The following is a 9,916-nucleotide window of genomic DNA, read 5'->3' as shown; positions in this document are numbered from 1 at the left end:
ACTATAGATACTATCTTTATATTGTATAACAGATAATCTATTTATAAAAATACAAGATAATATCTTTATATTGTGGGATAGATAATCTATTTATAAAAATAAAAAAGAGAATCTATAAAGATATAACAGAGAATATCCGATTCGAACGGATGTGATCTTTCAATCAAATAAGTTTCAAGCTTATCACTTTAAACCACTCAGTCAATTCTCTTTTTTAGGCCCCCCCCTGAAAGAGGGGGGGTCCAAACCGTTTGTATTTGTTCTGTTTGTTTCTTTTTTTTTTTAACAGAAAAAAAAGAAACTATAAAAAAAAAGATATAATATATTGTTCATATTTCCCAGTTATTTCTTTTTTTTGCATATATCCTATGTAAAAAAAATTACAGCCCCTCTTTCTTCTTACTTTTTTTGTAGGATATATCCTATATACATCAAAAAGTTAAAAGAAACTGGAGGGCTAATTTTTTTTTTTCTCAATGGTTTATTGCTTTAGTTTCTTTTTTTATAAAAAAAAATAAACAAACAGTTAAGCAAAAGAAAAAAAAAATAACCGCCAGCTTGCGGGGGGGGGTAGTATAGGTGTGCACAATTCGCCTCCGGGGATTTTAATAAATGAAATAGCTTATAAATACTTAAAGTGCAGGTGCGCACAAGACTCGAACTTGTAAGAACATGTCCGTAGCATGTGGTTATACCAATTTAACTAACGCACCTTTTTGATTCCTCAACGAATTGAACGTCGATCACATCCTTATCAAGAATGCGCTTTACCTATTAAGCTAAGGAACCTTTATAACACATATAGTATATGAAAATTTAAAACAATGGAAAGATTACTTAAAAGTATTAAATAAAAGTATATAAGCTTATAAATTTTTTCATTATATTATAACAAGAGCATCCAGACTTGAACTGGAAATTTGAAGTTTGAAGCTTCCTATTTTACCAATTAAACTATACTCTTTTTTAAAATTATTAATAACACCTTATATAAAATTGAACTATCATTTTATATAAAATGATGTTTAAAATTAAACGATACTAATGTTAATAACCCGATTTTTGAAATTAACTAGACTATTTATTAATCCTTTAAAAGATTTGTTATTGTTTTCAATATAATTACCTAATGAAGACTTAACAAATATAAATATATTACATAAATACTACATTCAAAATAATGAAATTATTGTAATTATGTATAACGTATACTATCTGTCTAGATGTGTAAAAATTCTATCCTTTTAGCTGCGTAAAAACTTTATCCTTTTAGCTGCGTGAAAATTTTATCCGTTTAGATGTGTAAAAACTTTATCCGTTTAGATGTGTAAAACTTTATCCCTTCAGATGTGTATAAATATTATATCTATATTCGGAAAAGAGTGGATTTGAACCACCAGGTGTTAAACACAATATTTAGCAAATATCTCGCCTTACCTATAGCAACTTTTCCTTTTGCGGTGTGAATTGTATAAAATTTATAAAAAATTTTACTAGAATTGGAGTTAACTATGAAAGTTAAACCTATAACGGATGTTAACTATATAACTTAAAAGTTAAGTGTAGTATGGATGTTAACTATAAAACTGAAAAGTTAAGTGTAGAATGGCTTTTTATAAAGAATTTAACTTAGTAGATTGTAAAAGTTAAATAGAGAGTGGAAGAGTATGAAATTAAAAAATAAAAATAGAATTATAAAGTTCATTATAATAGAGTACGAGTCAGACCGGGCTTGAACCGATATCTACTTTCGTGACAAGAAAGTCCTCTACCATTAAGTTACTGACCCTATACGGCCAACCGAAGTCGAATCGGTACACATCGTTTGGAAGACGATTGGACTAACCATTATCCTATAGCCGTTTTTTTTTTGTTTTAATAAAATCCCCGGAGGCGAATTCTTTCTATTTATTACTATTGTTTAATGCATATTCCTATATAAAATGCTCTAACTTTTTAATCTTTTTTCCTCTTATTTTTTTTTCGACGCAATTTCGTGGAAATTGCTAGAAAAAAATTACGCAGCTTAAAAAAAAAATAAACAAACAGATGAAAACTCGTGAGATAAACCTGTATCTTTGTTTAGTTTCTTTTTTTTTTCATTTGAAAAAAAAAAAATAAACAAACAGAAACAATAGCAATAGGAACAATAGCAATAAACCTAAACCTAAGGATATTATATGCCTTATATTGAAATTTGGTTGGTAGTTAATCAACCTTACTTTTGAATTGTTTATTATATTTAATCTTACCCTGTAGTTAGTAAAGATTTGCAGCCTATAACCTCACAATGTTAACAGTATTAGGCATTAATACTTCATCTAACTATTTATTGCTTATATAGATTAACTTTCTCTAATTAGAAATACGATATTGCTTAATTAGATGGTATTACTTAAATAAATGAATGGTCTACCATTAACCTATAGCCGTGTATGTTTTTTAAGATCTAAGGGACTTGAACCCTTATGAGAATGATTAAAAGTCATACGCTTTACCATTAAGCTAAGATCTCTATAAATATATTTACTTACCATATATAAGTAATAAGAAATAAGTGATTCGAACACTTAACCTGCCGCGTGTAAAACGGATGCTCTACCAATTGAGCTAATTCCTTTTTTGTTTAAAAAGTTTCTTTTTTTTTAAGAAACAAAAAGGAAAGACGTACTATCATTATTATTTTTTTATTATTTTGCATTCGTTTGTGGCTTTAGAGTTATAACTATTGCCCCAACCATCGCTAGTAATAATATAATGGATGTAATTATTAATCATATTGAATAATTACCATACAGTATATTTCCTATACTTGTTATATGAGAAGTTTCTGCTAAATATCCATCTCATGACACAGATGTAACATTCGTTAAATTTTTTTTAATGCTAAAATGATAAAGTAAATTATTAGTCATAACCATATATGGTAAAACATTATTTACAAAATAATTAAAGAAACTACCTACTAATATAGCTAAAGGTATACTATTAATACTATCTATTAATAGTTCAGATATTCTAACATTTATTAACATTAATATAAATAAAAATAAGATAGATACTGCCCCAACATATACTAATAAGTATGATAATCCTATAAAGTTTAATCCTGTTAGAATTAAATAAGCAGATATACATAAAAATAAACCTATTAAAAATAAAACAGATACTATCACAAGTAAAAAAAAAAGCCTCCTCTATAATATTCTCTTTAACTGCTAAGCCGCGAAGCATCCCTCTTATATCACCCACACACACAAAACACATAGTTTAATCTGTTGTACCTGAATCGGTATCTTGTGAAGGTGTGTTATTTCTTCCACTGTTCATGGATACTTGTATCTCACGTAGTTTATTTAATCCCTTTTCTGTTAAATGGTGTTTTTTTTGCACCATTTCTACAGCCTGCATAAAATATAAATAATCTAAATATTTATAACCTACTATGGGATGTTGTAAGTGTAATAGAGGTAAGAATTTATCTTTTAAATCCGAAAAATTCGTAACTATGAAATCTACCGCTTTTCTATCTACAGCTATATAACCATATCCTAAGTATTTTACGAAATATTCAAATAACTCTTTATCTCTTATGTGTTGACTTAGTACAAATCTTAACTGTACTTGATATCCTATTTTTACAGATGTAGATTTATGTATACTGATGATAAAACAACCTTCCGCTGATACAAACCCTGCTAATCAACAAGGATCTATGATTAAATCTGGAGATAGAGTTGAATCAGATATTCCTAGTTCATTTGCTGGAACAAGATCAGGAAAGGCAGCTTTTAATTCACTAGTAAGACCTTTATTCATTAAAGCTTTTAGAGAAACTAACTTTAGTAAACCTTCCTTTGTTAAGTGTTCTTTGTTTTTTATCAAGAAAATCGCTTTTTTAAAACATAGGAAGTCTTTACTTTTCTTGGTTATTAAAGGATACTTATCAAAATGTTCTATTAAAATCAATAATTCTTTTTTAGATTCCACGCGGAATTGTACTCCTTGTTTTCCTTGTGTATATATTTTTCCTATCCCTAGAGTAGATTGGATACTTCTTAATATATCTTCGTCTTTCTTATGTAATCCTATTGAAAATACATAGAGTACTCTTCCTTTTTTAGTAAGCATGTCTATATCTCTAACACTTAATGAGAATGAACCTTCCCCATCAGCAAACCCTGTTATAAATCAAGGATTTAACTCTAAAGGAGTATGTAGGCTACTTAAAGATTTCGTATGATATGACCTTATTAAGAGACCATTTAATTGGTGAGGTTGGGATACATGGGATTGTAACAGAGTATTGTTATGGTTAGAGGAGGAGGATACACCATCTGAGTCTAAATCAAAATAAAACTTAAGTAAATTTAGATTAAGATTCTTTATATCCACATATCTTCTTTTTTTATATGTAGACTATACCTTAAGTAGTAATATTATTTACTCTAATACTACTACTAACCACCGTCTAATCGTTGCTCTTTTACAGTAATTATGTTACTGATTTAGATCCGCGATTGCCTATTTCTCCTTTAGTTTGTTTCTTTTTTTTTAAAAAAAAGAAACTAATATAATAGAAAGGATCATCTTATGACTTATTACCATACATGAGTGATTAGTTCATCCACTAATAGTTTTTCAACTATTGCTTGGTATCATAAAGCTTTAAGGGGTCCCCGGAATTTGATGGTTTGATCCCAAAGAATGTGTTTTCAGGATTTTTACTAATAATAACTAATATACCTAATAAGATAGCAATAATGTACAATAAATCTAAATTAACTACACTATAACCACTAAATGTCATTTCATTAACTATATATAACATTTAAAATTATTCTTTACCCTTTTCATAACTATTATATAGCTATTATATAAGTAAAAATAAATCTAGTCTATCTTACTATTATAATAGCCATTAACAAATAATCATTTAAACATGAGGTATAAACTGCCCTCTATAATTATTTGTACCATAGTTTGAAATAAATTTAGCCTCGGCGTCTTCTCAGCGCAGCAGCCTCAGTTTTCTTCTTACTTTTTTTTTACTATATTTATATATGTAAAAAAAAAAGTTAAATAACACGCTGAGGAACTTTTTTTTTTGGGGGGGGGTTATATATGATTTTTCTTTTTTTTTTCGACGCAATTTATTTAAATAAATTGCTAGAAAAAAAAAGAAAAAAGTAAGCAACGTTTCGAAAACTGAGGCTGCGTATTACTTTTTTTTTTACATATATTATAATATATGTAAAAAAAAAAAGTTGGTAAATAAATAATTAAATGTGTTAAGTAATTAAACTCAAAAATCCAAAGGCTCTTTTAATTCACTTACATTGCAAAAATAGTGGACATAACCTGTTTTTAAATAATGCAACCCTTTAAAATCGAACATTTATTATAATAGTAAAAGTATTCCACTCTACCATGGGTCTATAAAAACTATTATACATATGTAATATATGTATAGTTAACTAACTATATTCGAATTATATTTATAATACAAAATAAACATTTCATTCTGTTTGTTTCTTTCATAGGAGACAAGAGATTCGAACTCTTAAAAGCGTAATACTATTGAGTTTACAGCTCAACCCTTCTTACCAATAAAGGAACTCTCCTTTCGGTTTGGACCCCCTCTCTCTTCTGCTTTTTTATTTATATAAATAAAAAAAAAGCTGGAGAGGGGGGGGGGGGCCTAAAAATATAACGACATAAAAAAAAGTAATACGCAGCCCCAGTCTTTTTTGCTTACTTTTTACTTTTTTTTATAGCAATTTATTTAAATAAATTGCGTCGAAAAAAAAAAAGAAAAATCAAATATATATCAAAAAAAAGTTCCTCAGCGTGTTATTTAACTTTTTTTTTACATATATAAATATAGTAAAAAAAAAAGTAAGAAGAAAACAAGACTGAGGCTGCTGCGCTGAGAAGACGCCGGGGCTAACCTTTAAAGTCTTAGTGTAGAGGTCTTATCCCTTTTAACTTGACGAGGTTTTTCGTGTACCTTTTATCCGAAGAACGACTTGAACGTTCACGACATAACGTCAACAAAGCTTAAATTTGTCCTGTCTACCAATTCCAGCACTCGGATTTTTAAGGGGTCCTGGGTCCAAGAGGACCTGCATATTTATCGGAACCCTGCCCACATGGAGCATATATTTTAGCTATATCCTATACACATGTCTGTTCCAAAACCCAAAAACTTCCATAGCTCAAGACATCGCTACCCTTTTAAGGTAACCTTAGAAGTGATTGGAACCAGCTGGCGCAAGTCAAGTATACCCAGGAATTCTGAACATATGTGACCTGCACGCCGGTCTTCCCGACCTTTTTTATTAATTAATTAATAAAAAAAACAAGAGTAAGCTGTCTCTCAAACTCAAAGTTTTATCTAGTTAGTTTGTTACTTATATGAGTGACCGCTTAACCCTAACTGTATAGGCACCATAAGACTTTACAAATGGCGGCTAAATATCATCGCACTAGTTGGAACTAGTGACCACCATTATCTGGAATCTCACCAGATAAGCGGATGGAGATATTCTTAGGTCTAATTTTTTTTTTAAAGATATCATACTATATAAAAAAAAAAGTAAGGAACATTTGCTAATTAGCAGTACAGACTCTCGAAAGAAGTCTGCACACCCTCAACCTTTACTATTCGAATAGATAGGTCCCCTATCCCTTACTTTTTTTTGAATATATATATTCAAAAAAAAGTTAGGGCTGACCTTTTGGGAAGACAACATCCCCTAACTTTTTTTTTGAATATATATATTCAAAAAAAAGTAAGGGCTCATCCCGGCAGGGATATTTTTTTTTTTCGACGTTATTTCATAGCTGTTTGGACCCCCTCTCTCCCCCGCAAATTTGCGGGGGAGAGGGCCTATAAAAAAACAAGAAGGGGGGGGGGATGGTCCCTTTAAGGGTCCAGATCTACCCTGCGGGGTTCCTTTAGTTTCTTTTTTAGTTTCTTTTTTTTCAATGAAAAAAAATAAACAAACAGAAAAAGAAACAAACAGGAACCTTAAGGGGTTCCCGTAAGGGAAAGGTCAGTCCCCTTTTGGGGACTAGATAATATAAACTTACTATGAGCCTGTTTATGGATTTGAACCATATAAATAACTAACAATTTATGCTATTTGCACAGATGTTTATGGATTTTAACCATATAAATCTATAATAATTTATGCTCCTTGCACAGACTTTTTTTTGGGTGTATCGTTAATATTAATTATTCCCGGGCTAGTTCCCCAACCCGAACCGTATTTCGACTTAACACCAATCAGAGTCACGCATACGAAGATATTTCTGCCAAAAGATCTAAACCTGTACATTTAGACTAGCAATCCGCAGCCACCAAACTTATTGCACATACTCCTTTCAGCGCCTGACGAGTGGTTAGTACCTATCTGAGATAAAATTCACCGTGATGTGATTACTCACGATTACTAGTAATTCCTTTTTCATGCAGTCGAATTTCAGACAACAATCCATACTTTATCCTGTTTTAGGGATTAGCTCCAATTCGCATTATTGCATCCCTTTGTAAAGGCATATGTGGCACGTCTATAGCCCACAATATTAAGGCCATGATGACTTGTCTTAGTCCCTATTATCACATCCAATTGTAAGCGGAGAGCTGCTTTATCTTAATAAATAAAACAAGGGTTTACGTTAATTTAATGGACCTAACCAAATCTCACGACATTAACTGAAGACAGCCATGCAACGCATGTGGTCTAAAAATTTAAAAAATATTTTAGGTCATTCAAATTGTGGTAAGGTTATTCGCGGATTATCGAATTAAATAACATACTTCACTACTGGTTTCAGAAACGGTCTAATGATTTCAGTTCCTGCGTTGCCACATTACTCTTGAGGTGGAGTGCTTCCACTTTCATTTATAGTTCCGCCTTAAAGCCAACCTATGGCACTCATCATTGTCTGCCCAGGTTACGGGGGTATCTAATCCTCTTCACTATCTGAGCCTTCGTCCCTCAACGTCAGTTATAGTACATTGCTCTTTTCCTCTTTATACTAGAGAAATAGCAAGTACATGTACATAGAGGTTTGCCTTCGCCGTTACCGGTCCTATTGGTATCAAAAAATTTCATCTTTCCTCCAACAATTCCGACATATTCCTCTCACATATCAAACTCAAGTGTACCAGGTACTTATGTAAGCCATTGCACACCGTCTAGGTACCCTATATACCTGTTAAAGATGAATAACACTCGTCTCCCTTGTCTTACCGCGACTGCTGGCACAAGATTTGGTCGAGACCTATGGATATAAAGTTTTCATAATAAGCTTTATCCAGAACTTTATAAGACCTAGTCAAGCAAGTTAATAACTTATTATATTAACTCTCATTCCTGCAAGTTGCTGGTTCAGCCGTTAGGCCATTGACCAAAATTCCTCACTGCTGTACTACACGCACTGGGGTTTTTTCAGACCCAGTGTGGTCAATAGACCTCTCAGTCTTGACTACGGACATAAGCTAAATATGCCATTACCATACTTACTACTTGTCCGATGGTTATTAATAATCAACTAAGAGCGAAATACTATTTCTTTTTAAACACATTTATTCTTACTATTATTAACCTTTATACCTAACCTTTTAGATATAATCGACCATTGGGTGATTAGATCTAGTATTAATACATAATAATAAATTGTTATTATAAGGGATTTATTTTGCCTTACTCTTAGGTAGCCATAATACCACTTACTCACCTGTACACCACTTCAATATACATAATTTATCTAAATTAAATATTGACGTTCGATTAGCATGTGTCAAGCATTTACATAGCGTTCACTCAGAGCCATCATCAAACTCAAATAAAAAAATGTAAAGTACTATTTATTACCTAACTAACTACTATTGTAAAGTAAAACCTATTCGTTCTAACGATCTTTCTTATCTAAGACTTGAACTTAGATTAAGATATTAGGAATATCTTGTTCTACCATTAAACTAATAAGAATTTTTTTTTAATAAGATAAATCTAGCTATCTTATTAAATGAATAGCTATTACTATAGAAATCGTTATTCTTATCTAAGACTCGAACTTAGATTCAGATATTAGAAGTATCTTGTTCTACCATTAAACTAATAAGAATCTTTCTTATTATCTCATAAAAGTATTATACTATGTAAATGTAAAATAGTTTATTTAAAACCCTGTATATTTTTACCCTGCCCGCAAGCTTGCGGTACTTTTTTTCTTTTGCTTACCTTTTTTCGTTTCTTTTTTTCAATAAAAAAAAATAAACAAACAGTTCCCAAAAGGGGACTGACCTTTCCCTCACGGGAACCCTTTAAGGTTCCCTGCTTGCAGAAGAGAGGGGGGGTATGAAAAAAAAAAAATAAACAAACAGAAAAAAAGAAACTATAGCAATAAACCATTGAGCTAAAGAAAATTAAGGAGAAATAAGCTGTAAATAATAAAAAGAGTTATCTATTTTCATAACGATTAACTTGGGTTTTATTTTGGAGTATACCTACAACATTACTATTAAATTTTATCTAATGCATAGGATTTTTTAACAGGTTATATATTTTCATAACGATTAACTTGGGTTTTGTTTTAGAGTATACCCACAACATTACTATTAAATTTTATCTAATGCATAGGATTTTTTAACAGGTTATATATTTTCATAACGATTAACTTGGGTTTTGTTTTAGAGTATACCCATAACATTACTATTAAGTTCTATATAATCCCATTGGTGGACTTCCTGAATATCACGCGCCACCATTTCAATTACAGGATAACTTACATGGAATGAGGTGATGGTTAGCACCGCTTTCAATGGTTTACAGGTTTGAGCAACCATGTTTGGTCTCAATAAGTCCTTAACTGGCCTAGTTAGGAAGTAAAGTTATTTATTTCA

The 9,916-nt window shown here is 30.8% G+C and overlaps 7 non-coding genes across 7 annotated transcripts; all 7 read right to left on the bottom strand.

Annotated features, from left to right (window-relative positions):
- Positions 1 to 641: 641 nt before the first annotated feature.
- J4E83_011084 lies at positions 642 to 713 on the bottom strand. Its single transcript has one exon. It is a non-coding gene; the product is annotated as a tRNA-Arg (tRNA).
- Positions 714 to 717: 4 nt separating this feature from the next.
- J4E83_011083 lies at positions 718 to 789 on the bottom strand. Its single transcript has one exon. It is a non-coding gene; the product is annotated as a tRNA-Ile (tRNA).
- Positions 790 to 1,717: 928 nt separating this feature from the next.
- On the bottom strand, positions 1,718 to 1,789 carry J4E83_011082. The gene has a single exon. It is a non-coding gene; the product is annotated as a tRNA-Asp (tRNA).
- Positions 1,790 to 2,443: 654 nt separating this feature from the next.
- On the bottom strand, positions 2,444 to 2,515 carry J4E83_011081. The gene has a single exon. It is a non-coding gene; the product is annotated as a tRNA-Lys (tRNA).
- A 32-nt stretch (positions 2,516 to 2,547) lies between these two features.
- On the bottom strand, positions 2,548 to 2,620 carry J4E83_011080. The gene has a single exon. It is a non-coding gene; the product is annotated as a tRNA-Val (tRNA).
- A 6,311-nt stretch (positions 2,621 to 8,931) lies between these two features.
- On the bottom strand, positions 8,932 to 9,002 carry J4E83_011079. Its single transcript has one exon. It is a non-coding gene; the product is annotated as a tRNA-Arg (tRNA).
- A 65-nt stretch (positions 9,003 to 9,067) lies between these two features.
- Positions 9,068 to 9,138, bottom strand: J4E83_011078. Its single transcript has one exon. It is a non-coding gene; the product is annotated as a tRNA-Arg (tRNA).
- Between the last annotated feature and the right edge of the window lie 778 nt (positions 9,139 to 9,916).

Source organism: Alternaria metachromatica (assembly GCF_023757995.1).
Source record: "Alternaria metachromatica strain BMP 0045 chromosome Unknown scaffold_70, whole genome shotgun sequence".
Lineage (NCBI taxonomy): Eukaryota > Fungi > Ascomycota > Dothideomycetes > Pleosporales > Pleosporaceae > Alternaria > Alternaria metachromatica.
This window is presented reverse-complemented; position numbering and strand designations above follow the sequence as displayed.